A 6,000-nucleotide genomic window follows, 5' to 3' on the forward strand; every position below is an offset into this window, starting at 1 on the left:
AAAAATCCTTCGAAGTAAACTTCTGAACAGGACAATTCCACAATGATGAACGCAAATGAAGGAAGCGCTCAACAGCCCAACTAGGTAATTCCGTTGTTGTTGTTTGAATTCCTGTTTGCTGTTCTGCTGGAATGTCTTGTGGGCTGTGATGATGCTGCATGGTGTTCCCCTGGCGGCGCGGCTGCAACAATGCTGGAAGTCACGTCCCCCGTGCTGTACTCTGTCTGAGGGAGGAGAGCAGAAGAGGGGGCAGCATCAGGCGGAGGAAAAACAGAGCTTGTCTTAAAATTAAAATTCTTAACAAAGTTTTTAAGAATGCAAAAATTGACTAATGGGTCTTCACCAACGAACGACTTGTTACTGTAAAAAGAAAGCTTCTCATAAGTTTATGGCAGCGCCTTCCACTAGTCTTCTTGTTTGGACATTGTTATTTTTAAAAATTATGTTAGATCCATCCCAATTCGGTCTATGGTTGTTCTTAAAAGCATGGGAGACTATTGCATTGTTCTGTGCATGAAGTGCATATGCGCGTTTGTGTTCCCCTAATCGGGTCGGTAGTCCTCAAAGAATGTCAGTCAGTGAACTTCATTTTCCACATATCAATAAAAACAATAACCACCTGACTGGGGCCGTTATGGAGTGACCCAGTCACACAAGAAGAAAGTCTTTAGAACAATGGTACTTCACAGATAAGTGAAAAGAAAATACATTGGTTTGCATTAATAAAATAAGTCAATTAACGGCCCCAGTCAGGTGGTTATTGTTTTTATTATGTGGAAAATGAAATTCACTGACTGACATTCTTTGAGGACTACCAACACGATTAAGGGAACACAAACGCGCATATGCACTTCATGCACAGAACAATGCAATAGTCTCCCATGCTTTTAAGAACAACCATAGACCGAATTGGGATGGATCTAACATAATTTTTAAAAATAACAATGTCCAAACAAGAAGACTAGTGGAAGGCGCTGCCATAAACTTAGGAGAAGCTTTCTTTTTACAGTAACAAGTCGTTCGTTGGGGAAGACCCATTAGTCAATTTTTGCATTCTTAAAAACTTTGTTAATAATTTTAATTTTAAGACAAGCTCTGTTTTTCCTCCGCCTGATGCTGCCCCCTCTTCTGCTCTCCTCCCTCAGACAGAGTACAGCACGGGGGACGTGACTTCCAGCATTGTTGCAGCCGCGCCGCCAGGGGAACACCATGCAGCATCATCACAGCCCACAAGACATTCCAGCAGAACAGCAAACAGGAATTCAAACAACAACAACGGAATTACCTAGTTGGGCTGTTGAGCGCTTCCTTCATTTGCGTTCGTCATTGTGGAATTGTCCTGTTCAGAAGTTTACTTCGACGGATTTTTAAATTCATAATGTTCACTTGACTGAAGATGAACCTAGTACAAGGTTCGAAAGCTCTTATTATTAAAGACTTTATACTTCACATGCGATATTATTGTGGACCTGCAATTATTATTATTATTATTATTATTATTATTATTATTATATAGCCTAGTAGATTAACTCATAATCTCTGCTTAAGTCATCGTGAATGGCATTCTTCCCACCAAAATAAATAAATTCTATTTGAAATAATAGCTTCTCTGCGCAGGCGCATTGGGCAATGGAAGACGTAGAATAATTATGGTACAGTTCCGGCGAAGGATTTCAGGTAGATTCTACAAGAAAGTTTTCGGTTCCAAGTCTTCTTGGATTTTTTTTTGGTGTATTTTGGACTTTTTGTATTTCGGCTTCATTCTCAGGATTTGTGTGTGTGTGTGTGTGTGTTTGTCATTAATGATGACGCCGTATTGGAATTGCGCCACTTCTTGCATTTTTGTGGCACTGACAATGGTGCCATACTGGAACTGCGTCATTTTATTGGATTTATGGTTGAAATCAGGGGTTTTACCTCCTGTAGAGTATGAGGTCCTTTGGGGTTAGGGTTGAAATCAGGGTTTTTACCTGCCATAGAGTATGAGGAGTTTTGGGGGGTTAGGATTGGAATCGAGGTTTTCATCCCCGTAGAGTTTTGCGAGGCGCCGAAATGACCGTGGGAACCTTTGAAATTTCACACCTATTTGTTATATTCACACCTTTATGGTAAATTTTCACACCTAAAGGTGTGAAAAGTAATTAATACCTCATTAAAAGGTGTGAAATTTCACATCTTGGTGCTTATCTCCAGGTAGAAAGGTGCTTATCTCCAGGTAGAAAAATCGACTACCTTGGGATTAGCACCGAGGCGTTGAGGGACAATGGGGGTTTTTCCCATACTAACACAATATTTTTTTCACTTCTTGTAAAAATCAAGATCACCCAAGACGGCATTGGAAGCCGGATCTGCCTGTTCCAAGTAATTAACAATTAAGTACAGCAGATTCACCTACACCTACTTCGCTCCTCCCCCCAAACCTCCACCTGTCCTACAGCTAAATGACTCCCCATTGTCATGTTTTTTCCACACCTGGTGCTGTCATTCAAATTCCTTTCCAGCCAAGCCGTTAACATCCAGAGAAACCCGGCGCCCAGATGTGAAGAGAGACAAAGAAAGGAAAGAAATAAGATGGCTGGAGAAGCTCGCCTATCGTCAATCCCATAGCAGACTCAGTCCTGTTCAGACCTGGGAAATCTTACTGGGCGGGGTCAAGACTTCACTCTCCCACTAAACTCATTACCCCATGCCCGGCTCTGTGCATTCAAGACTATTATCAAAGAACAAGGTACAGTTTGGTTTTGAAATTTGTTTGATGCACAATTCTTTTCCTTCGTTAATTACTTTCTGCTGTCATAATATATAACAAACTCCCCATTGCATCTCCTTCAGAGAATAAGTGAAGTGAAGAAATATTTGTGACTTGTAACTAGAAGTGTTCATTCATCTTGCTACTCTCGTAAATCCCAATTACGTAAATTTTGTTTTAGATCGAGAATTACAGTGCATCCTTAATTTGCAGAATTAGGAGAACGCTAGATGTTGTGTACCTCACTCATGTTCCACGGTGCAAAAGTGATCCACACAGCCCTCCATTTCCAAGTCCCAGGGTGGTAAAATGAAGAGCTGCTGCTAACTATTATTTCATGATTGCCAATAATTTAAACTAGTATTTTATTCCTTAAAATTCTGGGTTCTTCATAAAAAGGATTTACATTTTCTGGGGTTTACATAATGGCACCATTTGATTTGTTAATTAACGTAACCTCGGTGCCACGAAGCTAGTGCCTTCAGCTCCAGTGTAAAATTCTTCTGAGTGATTATGATAATCTTGGTTAAATGTAACTTTGCATTACCCTTAAATGTATCATTTTTTAATACCTCTTTCCTCCCTTTTCTCTTTTGTTACTTGCATGGCACCCAGTCGTGTTAGATCTTGGTAATTTCAGAGGAAATGATGAACCTCACCCAGCCACTGATGTAACAATATATATATATATATATACATATATATATATATATATATATATATATATATATATGTGTGTGTTGTATATATGTATATATATACATATATATATATATATATATATATATATATATTATATTATATATATACTCTCACATACTTATACATTCGTTTATACTTATACCAATTTCGGTATTTCCATTGAAGGTATTTCACGCTGTTTAACTTCTGCCAACTTCGTAACACGAAAAGTATTTGATGAAAGTTCTCGAACGACCTGTTAAAGAAGTTGCAAGTCTTAAATGAGGACCATTGTTGAGTCCTTTCAGTCGACTGAAAACTTTTAATTGATTTGAAGTCTTACTTAGATGAAAAAAAAAAAAAAATTCTTGAAATTTGGTGGCCTACCATTTTTCCTAAAGGGTCATTATTAGAGGCTTATGATTATGATGAATTTTGAGTTAGGTTTCAATACATCAGATGTGTCACTTTACATTATTGATGCTTTTATCGCTTGCTCGGGGAGTAAGCCTACAAACTACTTTATTGTTGTTCTTGTTGTTCTTGTTGAGGTATTTTGCGTTGGATTAAAGATACAGAAATTATAGAATGGGAGATTTATGACGTATTTATTAGAATGAAAATGTAAAAAGTTGATAACGTGCATGTTGAGCAGTACAGAACAATTATTTCTAATGAAATATTGTGTATTTTAATTTTTGTTGGTGAAACAACGGACTATTTGACCTTAGATTTTAGCACGCGCCTCAAGTAAGCTGGAGGTCGGATAACTTTTTTTTTCTTTTTTTCTTCTTTTTAGAGTGTCATGAATTGCTAAAAGAACTCTCGTATGAATGATTAATTCATAACCAGAGGCCTGTTGTCATACACGCTTATGATTATTGCCAAAGGGTTCCACCAAGAGTGTGGTTATTTTCATACTTCCCTAGTATTGATGCAGTTCATCCTGTTCTGTTTTTAGATCATATTCTCTCTTCCTGTGATCACATAGAGTTCAGTGACTACATTGGAACTCTCTATGATCAACAGCAGGCAGTGTTCGCGAGCCCTATCAGCTGGGGGTAGTGGGGGCTGCTCTAAGGCCTCCCCACCACTCCGGAGACATTTTTGGAAAATTGTGTGCATTTTGGAGCATTTTGAAGCCATATAAGAGCTGTATTGCGTTAATAAAGCCGCAAACAGGTGTGTCACACCGACCAACATAATACACAACAAACACACACATTATATATATAAATATAATCACAAAACTAGAAATAGAAATGACATATAGGAATAAAGAGAGTCTGGATCTAGTACTGTTATTATTATTATTATTATTATTATTATTATTATTATTATTATTATTTCAAAGGCTAGGGGGAAAGCAAGATTTGGGAGGGGACCATCAGTGTGTTGAGGGGGCAAGTGTTCCTAACCCCCCCAAATGACACCACTTGACTGCAGGTTGTCTTGCGTGATACATAAAACAAAGAAGAATCCTGAAAGGGTTCTTTGTGAAGGAAACTTGGCCCCTGAGAGTAGATTGGCGCCTTATTCGATCGTTAGGTGCTGTAGGATTGTTGCTGTAGTGCCTGCACATCATTGTTATCAGCAACAACTTGGTGTGGTGTGCGGTGACACTGCCCACAGGAGGTCTAGAAGATTACAAGAACGAAACCATCGACATGACGAAAGAGGCTTGAGACCCGGCTCAAACGACCAATGATAAAGAAGACTTACCGCCACCAGCCACTAGGAGGTCCGCATGGGGCAGACCCCCTGCTGACGACCCCAAATATAAGGAGGGCGGACACCACTCCAGAAGCAGTCCGTCCCCAGCTTCCTAGCCTAGAGGATGTCTGGCAGCTCCAGACGAAAGCTTGCTGTAAGGAAACGAGAGAGAGAGAGAGAGAGAGAGAGAGAGAGAGAGAGAGAGAATGACTTTGATAACTATGATATCATAGTTTATCTGTAAAAGCTGAAATATACACAGTGATCTTGAACCTGTATTTGATAATGACCTCTATACTCGCTCTGCCAGCCTGTTTAAGTAGTACGGAAAAAGCTGCTATACGAAAAAAAGAGAAGAATCTCTACAAGTGTAAATGAGGTAGCCATCATGTTTTAATAAAGTATGCCTGAGAGAGGGTCTGCTTCCTAAGAATATATAAACAGAGACAAATTCCACGAGGGAAAGTGAAACGGCAGAGTTCTGCAAGGCCTGTCGACTGCTTGTCCTTTATGCATATACATATATATATATATATATATATATATATATATATATATATATATATATAATGTAATGTTTACATAATAAAAATATGGAATGTTTAGTCCATATATATAAAAGATTGCTTGCAGGAATGTGATCATACTAGAGACGCTAAAGATGACGTATACAATAAGTATGTAGGCTAAGATAACATGCCGTCATCTGTGGTCATTCATTTGTTTTGAAACAGTCCAAGCTCCCTGCTTGAGACAACTACCCCGACCTATGATTCAAACGGCCTACGTGATCTGTAGCGTGTCTCATTTGATTGTGTGTTCGTATGAAACTATGTCATTTGTATGTATGTTTTTCA

At 38.8% G+C, this 6,000-nt stretch overlaps 1 long non-coding RNA gene across 1 annotated transcript in view; it reads left to right on the forward strand.

Moving 5' to 3' along the window:
- Positions 1–2,708, forward strand: part of LOC135212909 (uncharacterized) — a 33,898-nt gene extending 31,190 nt beyond the window's left edge. The window contains exon 3 of the long non-coding RNA XR_010314021.1: positions 2,502–2,708. This is a non-coding gene — a long non-coding RNA (uncharacterized LOC135212909). The remainder of the gene's footprint in view (positions 1–2,501) is intronic.
- Positions 2,709–6,000: the final 3,292 nt, after the last annotated feature.

This window comes from Macrobrachium nipponense, chromosome 41 (assembly GCF_015104395.2).
Source record: "Macrobrachium nipponense isolate FS-2020 chromosome 41, ASM1510439v2, whole genome shotgun sequence".
NCBI lineage: Eukaryota > Metazoa > Arthropoda > Malacostraca > Decapoda > Palaemonidae > Macrobrachium > Macrobrachium nipponense.